The sequence below is a fragment of the Phodopus roborovskii genome, unplaced genomic scaffold (genome assembly GCF_943737965.1).
Source record: "Phodopus roborovskii unplaced genomic scaffold, PHOROB, whole genome shotgun sequence".
Classification (NCBI taxonomy): Eukaryota; Metazoa; Chordata; class Mammalia; order Rodentia; family Cricetidae; genus Phodopus; species Phodopus roborovskii.
In genome coordinates, this window is record NW_026126470.1 from 16,387,901 (window position 1) to 16,407,559 (window position 19,659).

The window sequence follows — 19,659 nt, forward strand, 5'->3', positions numbered from 1 at the left end:
ATGCACAGCACAAGCAAAATCACCACACACACACACACACACACACACACACACACACACACACACAGAGAGAGAGAGAGAGAGAGAGAGAGAGAGAGAGAGAGAGAGAGAGGGAGAGAAAGAGAGAGATACACACACCATGAAAACACAGTATGTCTACTTCTGTAAGATATTTCATCATATTTTTATCATTCCTCAGTTTTTAATCTCAGGGAGATAAAATTTCCCTGTTCATCCGAGGGCTTCTACCTAACAGCATCCAAAAGAATTTTTTTCCCCACTGAAGAGAACCATGATCTGTTCTGTTAAGATGCTCCCTGTTCTTAAAAAATGAGACATTCTTACAAATTATGCTATCCACTACATAACTCACAGGTATAGCTTACAAGGATTATGATAGGGTTAATAGATTTAGCATAGATTCTTCTGATTTTACACTTAGAATGGAATAGCTCAGACCTACTTCAAAAAGAGCATGTGCCTTAATAATAACAGTGAAAAATTTCCATTTATTTTGAAGTTGTTACACTAAGTATAAGTCCATGCTACATAAAATAAATTTTTCAAGTCTCGGAAATGGTTTAAAGACTATCTGTAACACTTTGTAATTCGGAAGCACAGTAGAGTATTTGGTCTCTTAAATCTAGAGTTTTAAGGTTCTTTTTAATTAGGCTTTTTCACTTGGCTTATTTTCTTTTATTCGACACACAAAAGGCATGCCAGTCATTGGGTTAGGGTGATGACAGAAGTTGTTAAATACTTTTATAACAACACACATTACCTCCTTTCAACTTGTCTGCCTTAATGTTGGAATACCTTGAAAAGTCCTGATATTCAAAGGGCTGCAAACTAGGCTATAATTAAGAACAGAATAGAAAGCTCCATATAACTGAACAAACTTCATTAGGAAGCTTCCTCAACCAAGTCTATTTTCATATAAACAAATGCTCTACCACTGTTAAAATACTGCTTATCTGTATTCTTCCTTTTACTCTTCCTTCTTCCCTTTTCTTAAAAAAGAAAAAGAAAAACAGTAGCAACAATTAAGAAATACTAGGGAACTCGGTGAAGTATTGCAGTAATGCTTAATCAATACTGATGCCTTTGTCCTTGACATGCTGACCATGTCATCAGGCTACTGTCATGTGATATCATGTCATTTCTCCACCTGGCTCATGACCTTGTCCTCTAAATGACCTAAAGCTTCCCTCAAGTAGCAGGAGGCCCCTCCCCGCTGTCTCAGCAAGGTCGAATGGGTCAGCTTGTCCTCATCTATAATCCACCACCATTTGTCAGCAGGGAGGCTGGAGGAGGCAGGCTTGCTACAAGGGGAGAATGCCCAATTAGGCAGCTGTCACACAAAGCATAGGCTGCAAAATTATCCCCTGTCAACAGAAAGAGCAGCTGCGGGTGCCAATTACAGCCACCTTTCAACCCTTTAGGTACTGGAAACTACACAGAAGTAAATGAAGAACAATTAGCGATAACAAATCGATGGATTAGGACAGTAAATTAGAAATGACTAGCAGGTGAGCTTGGGTCATATATGACATTTAGGGCACACCAGACTCCAGGCAAGGGCAAGACTCACTTAATCACCCTGTGTCCTTGCATATAGATTCCCTTCCAACATGTCTTATGACAAACCTAAAATCCTGTAAGATAGCCATACCTAAAAATGATTCTTGATGTGTGGGTCCCTTTTCTTTTCTTGGATTCAGACAAATGTTTCTTGACAGGAAACAAATCCCTCAGAACAACAGGCCTAATGAATTCTAGACAGTGCATATGCAATCTACCACGTTATCCACTCAAACTTAAAAATGTAAAGTGTGGGCTACAAAAATCAAAAATATCTGTTAAAATAGTCAAGCTGAAATTACTATACATTGTTATAAGCTAGTTGGCTGGAGTCCACTTCAGTCCTATTTGCAGAAAAACATCAATTTGAGGAAACAATGGAGTCTGAAGTCTGAGGAAAATGCTCTGCTAATATCACAAAACCGAAACAAAATTTCTCTACCCAAATGTAATTTTCACATAAGGAAATAACTATTTTAATGGTTCCACACACACACTTGTGTGTGTGTGTATGTATGTATGTATGTATGTATGTATGTATACATGTGTAAAATATCTATAAGGATGACAACAATAAAATTAGTCCTTCATTATAGGGCCTCAATACTACACCAGAGTCATGCATGAAGTCTCAAGAAGAACAAGCCAACTTCCCTGGACGTTCCCCCACTGGGTACTGGTTAGTTTGCACTAAACCACAACAGAAAGGGAGTCGGGTAGAGTACCAACTCCCTGTAATAGAAATAGTGATAATAGCTTTAAAATGTCAACTGCACTCAAAAACAAATTTTGTAAGGTCCATTTTATATGATTTCAATTCTTCGAAACTTGAAAACCCTGAATGATATCGACTAGTGATTTTAAAAGAAACAGAGACTAAAATGCTCGTCGAGCCACCTAAATCAGAAGTGGGTAATGTTGGGAGGAGAAAAGAAGGTGATCCAGCAGTCTGTCCTTCCTCACCTCCAGTACAGTATAAATATATCACAGCTGCTAGGGAAAAAGGGTGCATCTGTAATCCTTACCTCTTCCTCAGGCCATTTGATAACATTTCCAGGACATAAGTGTCAGGGAGAGAAAACCCAATTCAAAGTTTATCTCAGGATTAGATTGACCGATTATATTTGGCCTCAAAAAACAAAAAAAAAAAAAAAATATAAACTAGACATTAGTGTAAATTTTCTTTATTTTAGAATGCAACCCTGTAATGTCAGACATGAAGCATGCAAAAAAAAAAAAAAAAAAAAAAAAAAAAAAAAAACAAAAAAACAAAAAAAAACAAAAAACAAAAAGCAAGTAGACGGGAAGGGAGGAGTTAATGCCTTTAGAATTCAGTTTCCATCATACATGGGTGACTATCTCTTTAAATAATTTAAATCCTCTCCATCAACTACAAAGCTGTTTTGAAGCCATTTAGCTTTGTTCTTTACATGTGTTCTAATTAAGAAATGACCTTGTCATCACACACACCAGAAATCCGGGATTAAAAAAAAATTCATAAAGCCCCCCAAAAAAGAAAGTGGGGGGGGGCAGACTTCTTCCCCAGTTCCTCACTGAGGAAGTTTTTGGTTGGCTGAATGCTGAAGCAGTTTCACCGCATAATTTTTTCTTTTTGTTGTTGTTGTTGAATGTCACAGGGCGGGTTACTGTGACCTTGAGCTGCATCAGCAACCCAGCAAGGGTCGAGATGCCTGCAGGCGCCCTTGTACTGGATTTGCAAGACAAAAACCTTCAAACTGGCTGAAGGACATCTTAAATCTCTTCAAAGGTTTTCCGAACTAATCTGGGCTGCTCTTAGCAGGATCAGTGCCAGTGTGAGAAACAAAATTAAAAACAAGGTCTTTGACAGGATGTTGTCTCCTCTTAACCCTTCCAGAGCAGAACAGAACAAATCGGGGGCATTCGAGAGAGGGCTCACCTCAGAGCAGTCTTTCATAACAAATTATGTAAGCCAGAAATCACAGAAAGGATGGGGAAGCTAGTAGTCTTCAAAAGTAAATAGTCCTCCCATTTTGCTTACAATGAATTCAAGCTGGATATTTCTTTTCCCGACTATGTATTAGTGCTGTAGAGACAAACTTTAAAATTACAGTTACATCTTTTAGATCTGTAGCACAATGACAGGATGGGTTTATGGAAACCACTCCATTAACATTAATCTAGCAATTTCAGGATTCGGAAAATAAGCTTTGGACTGGTAAATGCAATTGTGTATACCTTGCTATAAATGACAATCAAATGGTATCATGTAATTAGGGACAGATACACTGGGAAGGAGCATTAGCATACTGAGACTGAACATGAGGAAGACATGGTAAAGCTCACTCCTGTTTCTTGTTTGAGGTAAATATGTTGTTTTTGTCACTGTTCTTAGAATCTTCATACACAGGCCAAAGGAGAAGGCAGTGGCAGTTGAGGCTTGCCATGTCTGGAATGCATCTCCCCTAAACTGAAGTGTTAGAAACCGCACCCTCAATTTCATCTACTAATGGTACTAAGCAGGTGGAGCCTTCCCTGCAGGAAGGAATTAGGTCTCAGAGGTGAGGCCACTATAAAGGAAGGAACTAGCTTTCACCAGATGCCAAGCAAATGTCAGCAAATGCTCTCAGACTGTTTGTTTGGTATATAGAGCCCTGAGAAACCCTTTTATTCCTTTTCCATTACTCAGTCTCGGGTATTTTGTTAGAGCAACAGAAAACAGACTAAAAGGAAGAGGGTGTTTTGTCTTTCTCAGGCAATGGCTTGGTATTTTAATCTAGAAGCTACAGCAGGCAAGTTGTAAAATCATGATTCTAAAACTAAAACAAAAAGAAGATAAAACAAACAAACAAACAAACAAAACAGCCTTAGCACTCAGAATGAGTGGGATAAACTGGGCACTGTTGTTACTGTACAGGGAGATGGCTCAGCAGGTAAAGACACTTGTCGCACAAATTGAGAGGCAGCCCAGGTTTGAGTTCTCTGTGCGTATACAGATGGTTGTGAAAGGTGGCTAAAGATGGGAGTGAGTGCTAACCCACCAGAAAAGAATGGCAACATTCTAGGTCACCGAAATGTACTGGAAGGCTGAGCAGAACTCCAGTGAAACAGGAAGAAGTGACTATTGTGACTGGAGATTAAACTAACAATGCTACTAGGACCAAGGACTTTTGAGTCAAGGCCATGCCAAGGAGCTTAGGCCTTTATCTGTTGGGAATGGAAGGTTTATAGGAAATGATATCATTAAAGGATGTTTTTAAAACAAAACAAACAGAAGAAGCTGTGGGGGTTGTTGATGGCTTACAGAAAAGATGTGGTAGACCAGTTGGTGCAGAGAAGAAATCACAGACAAATTAAGGCATGGGCAGCAAAGTTAAACACACCTCAGAAAATAATACAATCAGGATTGATTATTTAGGAAGCAATTTGTGTCACAAACAGTGCTACAAAATAGATGTTATTTAACAGCAAAAGATGAAGACAAAATAATTACTAGATTTCTAGCACAGGTGTATAAAATACTGTGGTGATATGATCTGCATGAAATTTCAAGAAAAACACAAATTTTGGTAGACGAATTGAAAATACTAGTTGTATGTAATTCAAATACAATCTTTATTACTAGACAAAGGCTTTGTTTATTGTAAGAGCAGTGTATGCCGATTTATAATACTGTGAAGGCATATTTCTGTTTTTCTTTTGGTTTTGTTTACCTGGGAAAGGGCCTTATATCCTCCACAGTCTGGACTGGCCTTAACTCATCATTCTACTGCTGAAGCCTCTGAAGTACTATGATTACAGGAATATGCCACTGCACCTGGCTAGAAGGCATACTCCTTTGGCTAGGAATGAGTACATGAAATACTGGTCTACCTTAAGTTATTATGCAGTTGCTGAAGCTAGGAGTTAAATACAACACTAGTGAGGATGGAAAAAAAAAAAAAACTTACTTGGCAAAATTTTACAAAGAGCCTACTATGTCTAGAACAAAAAAAAAAAAAAATTAAAAGATTAAAAGACTCCCAGTATTCCATGGGCTTCATGCTGTGCTTTGAGATTATCACTGGTAATCATAGTAAGTCCCCAGATTCCAGCTCCCATCATGACATCACCACATACTAAGAGACTATGAGCTGTTAGTCAATCAAGAGTCTGATGAGCAGCCATTTTGGGATTACCATCCAGCTGCATTCCCAGAACTCTCAGGAAGACCCTGTGCTCACTCAGGGAAACGAAGAGTCGTTAAATACTCTAGAGACTGACTGTCCTGCTAAGACCTCAGAAAGAATTTAACAGAGTATCAGCCAAGGTATGACAGCAGGGAGTGAAAAAAAAAAAAAAAATCAGGAGTCACTAGGGCCAAAAAAGTATCTGCCAGAGAGCAAAAGGAGAGCCAGCATCAGGGGTCAGGCTGAGGCAAGGGAAGGGCACAGAGAGGAGAGGAGAATGAAAGCCCTGAAGGGGAGCCGCCACTGTCCCAAAAAGACGACACAGACTTCACCATAAGACTTCATTAGTGACCAAACCCCCACAATCTCTCAAGTGAGACGAATTTCCACAGGAGAAGGACATGGAGTTTCACAAGTCATAAAAAGGGACAGCTCTTGAAAGCCAGGGTTACTGACAGTGCATGACTAGGAATGACCTTATGAGGATCCACAAATAAAATGACTCCTTGAGTAAGCATCTCTGTCATATGACTGCCAAGCTGACACTGGTAATAGGTTCCAGCACATTCTATGTCTAGACATTAATAGAAGAGTGGGTAACATGATGAGCTCAGTTGAAGTTAAGAAGAAAACGTACAAACCGGAAACACAAAAGTTAGGTTACGTTAGGAAAAAAATAAAAGTATAGAACCCTCCACTGGAAATTTGGAAAGTGAATTTTCATAACAGTGGTCTCAGAATATGGGCCGGCAATGCTTCAGGATGCACAAGAGGTCAAGATTACTTTCACAATACTAAAATGCTATGTGCTTGGGCACATCTTTCTAATGTGTGTACATGGTGCCATGCAGAAGCCACACACCACTGTTTTAATGACTAATGAAAAGCATTTTGCTTTTCTAAATGTTTCTCAGTTACTTCCTCAAATGGTAATAACAGGTGCTATGGCAGACCCAGAGAAAAACTCACTTGGGTCCTCAACTGGTTAAGAATACAAAATTGTCCTGAGAAGTCTGAGAATCACCTGATGAGATAAGGGGGCGAATGCTAAGAAGTAGCATCTTGATCCTCTTTACACGGAGTACTTGCTTTCTAGGCAGCTGTACTATGACGGAGAAAGAATGGCCTCAGCTCAGGTGTGGCTCGGTGGTAGAGCGCCTGCCTAAAATGCACAAATACTTAGACAGGTTCGATCTCTGGTACTATAGAAGACAAAGACAAAAGAAAGGGGGGAGGGGGGATTTCCTCTATGATGAAATTTTCCCAAGGTTTACTTGGAAGAAAATGAGTTGAAGATGAGGGAGGGCTTGAAACGTTTGCCGTGTTTTGCAGTCAGCACCATTCCGAAGTTGCCATTATCATTAAGATGGTATGGTAAATGCTGATAAAGGAATGGCTGTGTGGTAAGAACTGAGTGAGGCTGCAAGGGTAACCGACGAGAAACCCGTCTGGAACCAACTTTACAAGCTTTTCAATCAACACCATACTGAGACACCAGTTAAACACCATGAAGAAAATGAAGGAAGCACTGAAGATATATTTATGGGGTGAAGAGAGGGGGAAAAAGAGAAGGGAACTCCTTCTAAAAGCAGCGGTCTACAGAGTGGCACGTGCTGACTTAGGAGACAATCAGGGGCTTTGCCAGCTGGACGGCTTTCGGGAGTAGAAGGACCATGAGAACAAGAAAGGTAAATATGGGTATGTGGAACCAGGTACACGGAACACAGCACATTCTAGAAACACAGTTAGCTCCTCGGAGAACACAATTTGTTAGTAATTAGGAACTTTCATAGGGTGTGACACTAATATGAGATCCTTGGGTCTGGGGACACATTAGGACACACAATCTGTACACCTTTTGCTTAATTGTCACTCTGACACGTCAGAATCCTTGAAAACCAGAGTGTATGCACTATAGCACTGAAATGGGCTGCAAACGTAAGAGAAACTGGGCCTTCAGTATGCATACACTGCCAAGTTTGGATGGCAGTCATCAAGAAGATTCAGTTAGCCACCCAAATGGAATAGACCAGGGTCTGAGCAAGAAAGTGGATTGCAGCTGGTTCCGCAGTTTTCCATTGTTTCATTTATGTCACTTGAACCTGTCACAGAATGGACGAAATTCCAAGCACATCCGGAAGTTCAGTACAGTAGGGATTTCCCTCCCAAATGACGCTAGTCATTTTAATTATTCAGAAGAGTCAAGGAAAAGCCATTCTTTACAGACATCAAATTTAGAAGAAATGTTAATTATGCTTTTCCCATTGTAATGGTAAGTCAGGATTAATTAAGAAAGTCTTGTTATTTTTCTGTGATCCTTAAGCTGTGAGAATCACTCAAGTATTAAATGTCTACCAAAACAACACAAATAAATTGGAGTTTGGGGAAAAGCTGGTGGTTACGACGTAAGGGCAAGGACCTCAGTAAAGGGTAAAGGCTAAGCCTCTGGCTGTGAGGAAGGGAATTATAAGTAGATGAAAGCAATGCTGGAAATTACCAACACTTCATTTGAGCCAAGCATGTAGATTCTCTTACCAGGGTTGACCATAGCCAGCGAAGCTCCAAGGGGGCAGCCAAACTAGTTGGTGGCAGCCAACTTGACTTATGGCAATTAATTTCAATTAAATTGACTGATCTGGGTTTTGCCTGGACCACATTCCTGCGGCCTTGTGCACAAGTTGAAATGCTTTCACAAACTGTTATGTGCTAAGAAAAGGCAATGCATGACGTACGTAGCCAAGGGTTTGCTTTCCAGTTTAAGTCAAGTAACCTTGGCCAGACACAGTTAGCACAGGGTAAAGTGCTTGAAGATAACGGCATCTCCACAAAAGGTTTATTACACCATATTTCTGTATTATTCTTCCTTATCATTAGTTAGTACTGTTAATCTCTTATTACAGCTAGCTTTAAATTAGACTTTATCATAGGTGTGTGCATACAATATGGTGTATGGTACCTGGGGAATTCTGTATTAATGTCAGGCCTCCACTGGGGGTCTTGGGGTCTGAATTACTATTCTTTCTTCCCATTTGTTGAATGTACATGTGAGCACATACATGCCATGGTTTGTGGGTCCTACTGAACAAAAAAAAGTTCTGTAAGTGTTCCCCTTCTTCCTCGCGAGTCTGGGAGATAAAACTCAGGTGTGGCAGACCACACCCTTACATACTGAGGTGCTTTCAAATTTTAGAAAGATATTTCCATATTTTTTTCCCTGCTGTCCCAACCAATCTAGCATTCCAATCTGTCAGGAACCAACTAAATCTCTGGCTATTTTTATGTCTTTATACGAATCTCTTTCTCTAACATAAAAGTTGAACACTCAGTCACCCACAACTTAATCAGACTAGAAAAACTTTCCTAGAGAAAAAGCCTACCACAGAAAGCATGTCCTGTGCTCAGATACTTAAGCTAAACTGAGGCACAGTCAATTATCAATTCTATCCAAGATACTTCTTCTTTGCTTAATTGCTTTCTTCATAAAAATAATCTAACGAATATTGGACAAAGTGAGTAGAGCTGAGTGTATAGAGTCCTATAAAATTCACCTACCAAGGGTAAATTTCTTTTGTTAGTTACTACATGAAATGATACCATTTCTTGAAAGAGCTGAGCTAACAAATATGGAAAAACTAGCACAGGACGTTAAAAGCTTCATACACATTCCATTTATATGGTTCTCAATATTTAATATTCTAACTGTTTCTTCAATCCTTTTCTTCACTAAAAGTATAAAAAAATTTTTTTGGAGTCTGGTTATATGATAAACTGTGGTAAAGAAAACATATAAATATCCTCAATCTGTCAAACCTGACCTACCTGATCTTGCTTAGGGTGACACTGTCCACTGTTTGATGGGCAACCGGCTAAAGACATTAGAAATCATGACCCTGCCATATGAAAGATTACTTGACCATGGCTCTGACGAACAAGTGTTCTCACACACACACACACACACACACACACACACACACACACACAGAGCATCTCAGGCTGGCTTGGAACTTACTGTGTAACCAGGGGTGGTTTTGTTCTCATTCTCCTGCCTCTGTCTTCAGTGTGCAGGGCCTATGCTACTCGGCCTGGCTCTTTCAATGTTGGGATTGAACCCGGCTGGTGCTTTGTGCTTGTACTTTATCAACTAAGCGACACTCCCAATCCCCATGAACACATTTTAGAAAATAAAGCCTAGACATAATCACCTTAAAAATCTTGAATCATGTTAAGTGTTTGTAAAATATCTAAAGTAAGGAATAAATAAGTCACTATGGATGATTTGTTTGTATATTTTCAAAGTTGTCCACTGTTCTCGATAATCTTATTTTACTCAGAAGGAAAATCTGCACTGATAGTTTGCCCTCGCCTACTTCTTTTCCTGAGATAGGTTGTCCCTCACTACTACTGGTGACATCACCACTCTGGCCTGGAACTCAACACTACCCTGACTTAGACTCCAGCAGCTAAATGTGCTGATTTTCTAAGAACTCCTTATTGCCTATATGTTTATCTGCTCACATTCAGTGTCCGGTTCAACTTCAAGTGACTGCAGCTTCTGGTAACTCAGTCAAACAAGGGTGTTGGTAAACACCAATTAACTCCTCACACCTGGGAGGGGCCCACTTAGAAACTGAGAGAGGAGTTCGAGGTTTCAACACATAGACAGATTTCAGTGTGAAAACATACAATATGCATGGATGAAATAAGCATGGTTAATAAATAGAAGCAGAGGTGATATATGTTCTAATTTAAAGGAAGAGAATGTATAAAAATGTGAAAATAACAAGTGACCCAACACTGCTAAATTTATGCTTTTTTATTTTGGTTGTTTGTTTTTGAGGCAGGGTTTCTCTGTATTGCTTTGGAGCCACTCTGAGGACCAGGCTGGCCTTGAACTCAGAGAGATCTGCTTGCCTCTGCCTCCCAAGCGCTGGGATTAAAGGCATGTGCCACCAACTCCCAGCAGTCTATGCATCTTTTAAAACAGAATGTTTTATGGATTTTCTTGATGAGATGGCAAGAAAATATGACAAAATGAGGTAAGCATTAAAGAGAACAATTAAGCTTCTCTCAGGCCTACATTTTCTGAACAGAAGTTGCCTCAAAATTATCATCCCTGCTACCCAGAATCAATTCAGTTAAAACAAGGTGAATTTAGGATGCAGCTGCTAATTTTTTTGGACCAGAGTTTCCAGTTCTCAAGCTGAAAGTAAACTCTTACTGAGAACTTGCAAACACAATGATGCATCACTTTGCTTTTTCCTAGCTTGCAGGGACAGCTGGAACCCTGGAATAAATTACATAAGGTTCAAGGCTGCACTTAAACTAGAAAAAGAGTCCTGTTATTTCAACTGGAGTTTACTCTTCACTCATCTCTTCTGTTAACTCAAACCAAATATTTTACCACATCTCAAAAATGCCTATAGAAGGTAACCATTTTACACAGCTCTACATGGCCACAATGATTCAACATTTCTATTTCGTCTCCAAGCAATTAACTTTTTACATGAAGCAGTATTACTATTTCCAATATTAACTTTACATTTTCTAGGGTTTTGGATAAAAACAAATTAAATACCATCAACACAAACACGATTTTCTATCCAGCTCTACAGGAGCAATCTATCCATTTCTACTCAGAAGAAGTTTGGTTTTTTTGTTCACTTAACCTCTTCTACCACTTGGTAACATTTATTTCTCTACTATAAATTCCTTAGATTGGATCTTACCACACTGCCTAAAAAAATAATTCTTAACCACACTGCCTAAAGAGATAATTCATACAGATAAAACACAGCATACATATCTGGTAACTGATTCACAACTGAGAAGGCACCACCTAAACACATTAAAGCCACAATGATGAAGACAAAGAACAAGGGAACGGATTCTCACCTTCTGCCTCCAAGGCTGAGTCTCTGCTGTGTGTGAGAGGAAGTTGGGAAAGTCTCTGGAAAGTAGCTCTGATGTCATTGAAGTCCCCAGCTTGTCCTGGCCTCCTCAGTCCACTGCACACCTTAAGAACAGGAAAAGGACAGCTCAGCCACTATTCCAAACCAGATTTAGGAATACTATTTTTGTGACATTCAATGCATATATTGATCTCAGAATCTTTCTTAGTTCAAATTCAATGCAAAAGGAGTCATTTGAGAGGTAAATATAAAAGCTTTACAAGTGTCAGCTTATCAAAGGAATGATAATAGAAATGGGCTAATATTTAAGACAGAGCTAGCCAATAAGAAACGCTAGTAATAGGCTAACAGCTTTATATCTAATACAGCATCTCTATGTGTTATTTGGGACTGAAGGGGCTCTAGGACCAGGCCTGTGGGAAAAACTACTGGTAACAATGTACTCCTAAAGACATCTCCAAAAAAGAAAATAACAGTAAATTTTCTTATGTTTCATTTCTTCCGTTTCAAAATACCAACAATTTAACTTGCCTAACACAGTGACATCAGCTGTCTTACATTTATACAAAAACAGTGTAGCAAAGTTAGAAAGGTTTGGTGCCAACAGCATCAAACTGGAAAAACAACAAACAAACAAACTACAATGCTCAGTTGCAGTAAACTGTGGCAAGTCCAGGCAAGTGTAGAGCCCAGCACTACTATATTATTGACATAAAAATCTTAACCAGGGAAACAATCCTTGAACAATTAACTACTTAAAAGCAAATATGCTGAGTTTAATTCCATTTGCATACAATCACAGACAATGTAAATTCATCTACTATGAAAAAAAATTAAGACAATGAGTTTCCTGAGAAAAGAGAGGAAACCAGGAGGAAATTCAACAGGTAGCTTACATTGTGGTTATGGGTTTCATTTTGACTTGAAATGCCACAAAATGTTTTATGCCCCTTAACATGGCGATTGCAAACCTAACACTTAACTGAATTTTAGAAGAAAATAAAGAACAATGGAGGGTATGTAAAAATATTTAGCAAAAAAGAATGCTTACAATATACATTATTTCTAACAGCAAAAATTAGAAAAAAGCTATCATATTTCCCAAAAAAGGCTAAAAGTAGTTAAATAATCTATTATACCATTATATAGTATATAAGATACAATATCTTATATAGAATTTAAGGAAATTGAGTTATACTGAATGATATCTATTAAGAACTAAAGAAACAATCTTGTGTTTAGCATAAATAGACATATGCATTAACACTACAAAAATAAAGGCATTCTTTCTGCTTTCAAAAGTAGTATTTTTTTTTCCTTTCTGCTGAGAGATATTTTGTAATTTTCTGCAATGAACATGTATTACTAACAAATGAAACAAGAAACTAACAACCATAGAAAATTGTACCTGCCTAGTAGAGGTATAAAACAAAGGTATCTGACAGGTAGCAGAAACAGAGGAGGATCCCATATTCTATATTCTGGAATCAAATCTGACCTTGACCATACATTGACAGGATTTCTCAGAGGTAGTAAGGTGGAGGAGATCATTTTTGTTGACTATATACGGAAGGAAGTTACCCACATATGCACTTAAACACAACCGAATTTGCGATTATATTTATTAGAATACCATAGATACCATGGTGATTTTCTACATCCTAATTCCTAGCCTTGAAAACTATGCCAAATATAAGTTCTAAGTCCACCTTGCCTTAGAAGGCAATAGTAAACCTGACATCCTACTACATGTAGGTTTTCAGTCTTTTTACACTTTTTCTCTTCTTGAGAAATACCCTTACTTGCTCTTTATACTTGGAAGAAGAGCATGGACTCACTGTGGGGTTTTTTTGTTTGTTTAGTTTGATTTTGGTTTTTCAAGACAGGGTTTCTCTGTGTTATAGCTCTGGCTGTCCTGGAACTCACTTTGTAGACCAGGCTGGCCTCGAACTCACAGAGATCTGCCCAGCCTCTCGAGTGCTGGGAATAGAGGGATGGCCCACTACCACCCAGTTCTATCTGTGCTTAAGAATGCAGCAAACATAGAACTTTACAGTTCTTTGCTTCAAGCAATCTCTTCCTTAGTACTGTCTCCAAACACCAATGTTCCATGCAGAACAATACCCACTCCTGACCAGAGGGAAAGTGGAGATTTGTAAAGGAACACAGTAAATGGCTGACCAGTTTCTGGTGAAAATAGTGGAGCCTTCACAGCAGGAATCTCACTTACATTCTCAAGGTCAGTTATCACAGCCCAGCACAACCCGAAGCCTTCTGCACATGTGCAATTTAAAAGAGCCCTATAAAATTATTCTTGCTATTTGATGGATAAAGAACTGACTTTAAGTTATCCCAATCACAAATCTAAAGGAAGCTGAAGAAGAAATCAAACCCTGGCCAGGAGTGGCCATACATGCCTTGTACCTCATGGCAGAGTCATGCAGATCTCCATAAATTCAAGGTCAGCCTGGTCTATGTAGTGAGTCTCATCTCAAAAATGAAACAAAAACAAAAGGAAAAAGAAGAAACCAAATCCTGGGAACATTTTACTTGAAAAAAATTCTAAACCTTAGGAGTTATCTGGAACGTTAATAGTGGGTATTCTGTAGTAATGTGTGTTTACAGCATTCTCCAATTACATACACATTGCAAAATAATAATAATAGCAATAATAATAACAACAGCAACAGTGTAGCAGATGAAGTCTGTATATTGCACGGAGGGAGGTAAAAGTCAAGTTTCCACCTGTTTGGATACTTACTACATATTCTAAGACTATTTACTTAAGTGACCATTCTCGGGAAGCCTTGCTATACATCTTTTGAGCTATGTATGACCACAGGGAGAAAAGATACTTACACATAACAACAAAGGTTAATCTGGAGTAGCAACTTTCACAGATGAATAATTTACAAAGTCCTTATGCAAATAAATGTTTAAGTTAGGCTCATCCACAAGTCAATGACTCAATGTTCCAGGTTTGTTTTGAATTACGACGATAAGAAACACATTTCGAGAGGAAAATAATCATCCACTATCAGCTGTGATATCAGTGGGGCATCTGTCCGCCCTCATTTGGGTTTGTTCATTCGCTTTACTTCTGTGCTGGACATTGTCAGCTGCTCTTACTAGATAGCTCTTGACATCATGTGGGGATGCCGTCTTCCGTTAACAGTATGTATTGGACTATTTGTTTCAAAGTCAAAACAACCCTTCCTTGCTGGTCTAAACAGTTAACATCATACTAATGGTCAAAGATGGCAGACTTTACTCTCCAAGATGGGGAAATACAATCTACTCAATGGCAAATACAAGAAATATGAAGACAGCTTGGGAAAAATTAAGATTGTCCTAACTGGACGCTAAAGAGATGACTCAGAGGGTAGGAGCTCTTCCACTTCCAAGGGAACTGGGTTAGATTCCCAGTACCCAGCCACACAGTGGCTTACAACCACCTGTGCTTCCAGTTCCAGATCTGATGTTCTCCTTTGCCTTCATAGGCACGCAGCACAAGTATATGCAGGTGCCTAGACAGACAGACATGCATATACCCATGCATAATCTTTTCTTTTAATTATCATCCGTCTGCAGGTAGTGTGATCTTGTATGCCATCTACTACATATCTCCTAAGGTTAAGAAAAAGTTTACAAATGCATATGATAGATGACAAGAATAGAATTGCATCTCATCTACCTGCTAACAATAAAGTGATCGCAAAAGCTGGACATATTTGCTAAAGTAGTAGCAAAAAGAATAAAAGACAAGAACAACTTTGCCATCAGTGAAAAACCAGCACAACGCCACCTGCTAAAAACTGCTAAGAGAAATGACAACGATCTAGGGAAACAAAGATATACACCATTGTTCTTCTAATGAACTATGCATTCAGTTGACTACAAAAATAACTATGATTTTTCTCAGTCTCTCCAAATTGATCCAGCAAACACCAGCATGACTTTTTTTCTTTTAGCAGACATTAGTCCTGAAAAGGATGTGGAAGTTTACATAGGCAAGGATGCCTAAAATTATCTTGAGCATGGAAATGGGAGCTGGAGAGGGGGCTAGGTGCTTGAGAGCACTTGCTGCTCTTGCAGAGAAACTAGGTTTGATTCCAGTGTTCGGCAGCTTACAACTGCCCGGGACTGGCTCTAAGGCAGCAATGGTTCTTAGCCTTTGAATTGCAATGAAAGTTCCATATTTACATTATTACAGACTTACAGTTAATGAAGTAGCCAGGAAAACAATTTTATGCATATGAAGCATATGAAGAACTGTATTGAAGGGTCACAGCATTAAGAAGGTGGAGAAACACTGCTCTACAGGATCCAACACCCTTTTCTGGCTTCTTCAAATACTTGTGCTCATGTGCACATATCCATACACATCACACACACACACACACCAACACACACACAACACAAACACATACACACCTTTTAAAAAAATAAAGGTTAACTTTAAAAGATGTAAAATCATATAATAAGCAAACTCACTATAAACCCATTCTGAAACAAACACAATGTATGTAGTAAGGAATAAAGTAAGATCTACACAACAAAACTCAAAGTTATTTTATTTTTGACAAAGGTGCCTTAGAAATTCAAGGGAGAAAGTGCAATCTCGTATGTAAATGGTGAGAAAAACATAAGAACACATGAGTAAATAAGTAAGCACTGACCCTTAGTTTATTACCCATGAAGCTAATCATCTGGACCACTGTTTGGAGCAACAAGAAGACCAACACTACTAGAAGAAGGAAGGGGAGAATCAGGTTAGAGAAAGATGCTTTATGTAGAGTAGTAGAAACACAACCCATAAAAATGGAATAACTGAACCTCCCTGAAGTCCCTAAGAGATATCGGTTATCTAAAAAGCCTGCAGCAGAGCGGGAGAAAAGGCTTGCAACTCATATACCCGATAAAGACATTGCATCCAGCACGTATTAAAGTCCTAGGACTGAAGAATGAGATAATCTAACCAAATAAAAATAAAAACTGGATGAGGATTGGAAAGCATTTCAAAGAAGGCTGGACAAGGTGACCATCAAAATCACTCACTGGAAACACAGATGATGTGACAGATCACACCACAAACACACTAGAATACCTATCATTATTTTTAATTAAAAGACATCAAGTTGGAAAAGATGGGGATGGTTCTTGTACTAACTCACTTCCTAACATGATGAAACATCACCAAAAACACAAAGGGAGGGGGAGCTTTATTTCATCTTACCCATTTAGGGTCCACAAACGGGGAAGTCAGGACAGGAAGTCAAGCAGCCATTGGAGCAGTGGCAATGGAGGTGGCTGCTCCCTGGCTTGCTCCTCCTCACTTTCTCTCTCAGTTTGTTTCCCACCCCAGGACCACCTATCCAGGGGTGGCACCACCCACAACAGGCTAGGCCCTCCCACACCAATCACAATCAAGAAAATGGCCCCAGCTTGGTAGAGGTCTTCCTTCCTTCCTTCCTTCCTTCCTTCCTTCCTTCCTTCCTTCCTTCCTTCCTTCCTTCCTTCCATTCCGTCTTCTTAGAAGGCCATAGCTAGCTTGGAGCAAGTTGACATAAAAGTGACGGCACACTCCTACACTCCCTGTGAGAACATAAGGGGCCTGGTCATTTGGGTGGGGGGGAGTGGAGCTGCTCAGTTTCGTGAAGACACAGGTAATGCAAACATTCGAAATGTCCCAACAATGTCACACATGGCTATTTAAGCAAGAGAAATCAAAGTACATCCAAAACTTGTATGCAAATGAGATCAGTATCAATCCTGTTAGCCCAGAGAGTAAGCAAAGCAAACATCCATTGATGAAGGGATAAGTCTAAGGTGGTAACCAAAAGCAAAACAAAAACAAACCAAAGTCTATAATGGCTAAGGAACAAGGCTCAGACAATAAGGATACTCCAGGGAAGGAAGCTCCATAATGGTATTGCCTTAGTCCACGTACAGATACATCAAGAAGAGCTGAATTGAGGTACTGAGAGTAGATCACCTCCTGGGCAGAAGGGACATCACTGCAGATGAATAGAGGAACATTGGGGAGACCCCAGTCTTCTAAAAAACAAAAGCTAGAATGACTGACATCTGTAAACCTCATTTGAAATCATCAGACCCAATATCTGCCAGTGTGTGAACTATGTGCAGTCCCGATTACAGTGCTAGCTGGAGCAAAGACTTAAGAAAACGCAGGCTGCTATAACATTTAGCAAATTAAGCTGCCTCAAAAGGGATCTGATTTTTAAAAAGCCATGCTTTGTTTTTCATCGTTTAAAGGGGGGGAAAAAATCACAATCTAACACAAACATAATATATTACAATTATTCCTCAGGGGATTCCGGGGTGGCTTGCAAGCGACTTACCCTGAACATGACAGGGGAAATGTAGCCTATGGTACAGCAGCTCTGCCAAGGGTTAAACCGTTCCTGAAAATTTAACAGTTGCTACATCCCCCAGAAATTCTACTCCCAGGTACACGGAGGAAGGAAATGAAAACTTTGTCCACACAGGGCTTCCCATTATCCCACTGGTGTTATTCAAATAGCTGGAAACAACCTAGGTACCCATTAACCAAACAGTAAATAACATGTGTTGAGTCTGACCAGTGGAATAGTATTCGACCATAAAAAAAGAATGACGGATTGCTGCATTTGACAAACTTTATTACACTTACTGAAAACAAGTCAGTCAAAAAAAAAATTTTTTTTTTAATGAAATAAAAACAGAAACTGGCATGAAGACACTCAATAACCAAAAATACCTAGAGCACACAAGTAAGTTCTCAACACCGTCCATTGTTGTCTGGGAAAGTATGCTAGAGCCATTATCAGTAGAAATTAAACAACCCACCTTATGGTAAGCAGGAAGCCCCAGCGGAACAAAACAGATCCTCTCACACCTAGCCAATGCATGCCATACAAAGTCAACCTAACTACAAAAGGCTTTATAAAGCCACTCTAACTGGATCTCAAGCTGCCAATCGAGTTGCTTCATTGAGCCACAAAGACTACAGAGGGGCCCACTCTGGCAAACACTGTGAAGCTCTGAAAGTGAAGTCAGGGAAGTTAGCATGCTCTGGGGAAATAGACACACGAGCTGCACTGAGATGATCGTGACGGAGGAAATAAGTCAGACACTCTGAGTCCTGAAACGATGAGTTACCCACTGACTGAAAGAAAGAAACTGGATCCCCATGGTTATCACAAAACACAAAATTCCAGAGGAATTAGGCTTTCAGAGATGAAGGCAAGAGCCTGACATTTTACAAACAATACATAAGGGATTATGAACCCTGAGCCTGGCAGTGGTGAAGACTGAGGCAGAAAGATGGGGAATTGGAGGGCATCCTCAGCTACACAGCAGTTTCACAGCTGGTTTGGGCTCTTGTCTCAGAGACTGAGGCAGAAAGATGGGGAATTGGAGGGCATCCTCAGCTACACAGCAGGTTCACAGCTGGTTTGGGCTCTTGTCTCAGAGACTGAGGCAGAAAGATGGGGAATTGGAGGACATCCTCAGCTACACAGCAGGTTCACAGCTGGTTTGGCTCTTGTCTCAGAGAGAGAAAGCAAGAAAGTGAGATAGATAGGAAGTATATGAACAGCCAGGGAAGGCTTCCTAAGACACAGAAAGCTAACTAGAAAACATAATAAATTCAATTGCATTAGCATTAAAAACATCCATTCATTAATAACTGTAAGAAAAACAAAAATCACAAAACTCACGGTCAAAAAATAGTACCTGTATAATATGCAAATAAATGTACATGTGTTTCCCACAAAATTTTATTTTAAAAATAAAATGCAGATGGGTAGCCTTAAGTAGTCTTCAATTTGTATGGGCATTATTGAATGAAAAGTTTGGGAAGACAAGAATAAGATTTCCTTTCTTTTCTCCTCTAAAAAAAGAAACCAAAATAACAATAACAGAAAAACACAAAAGCAAAAAAACAACCTTTAAGATATTATTTGTAGTGCTGGGGATTGAACGACCTGCGCATGCCCAGCAAACACTGTAGCAACTGA

At 39.4% G+C, this 19,659-nt stretch overlaps 1 protein-coding gene across 2 annotated transcripts in view; it reads right to left on the reverse strand.

Annotated features, from left to right (window-relative positions):
* Positions 1 to 19,659, reverse strand: part of Nrip1 (nuclear receptor interacting protein 1) — an 80,101-nt gene that overhangs the window by 27,522 nt on the left and 32,920 nt on the right. For both annotated transcript variants that reach the window (XM_051191768.1, XM_051191769.1), the window contains one exon: positions 11,622 to 11,742. The gene's annotated coding sequence lies outside the window, so the exon portion shown is untranslated. The remainder of the gene's footprint in view (positions 1 to 11,621; positions 11,743 to 19,659) is intronic.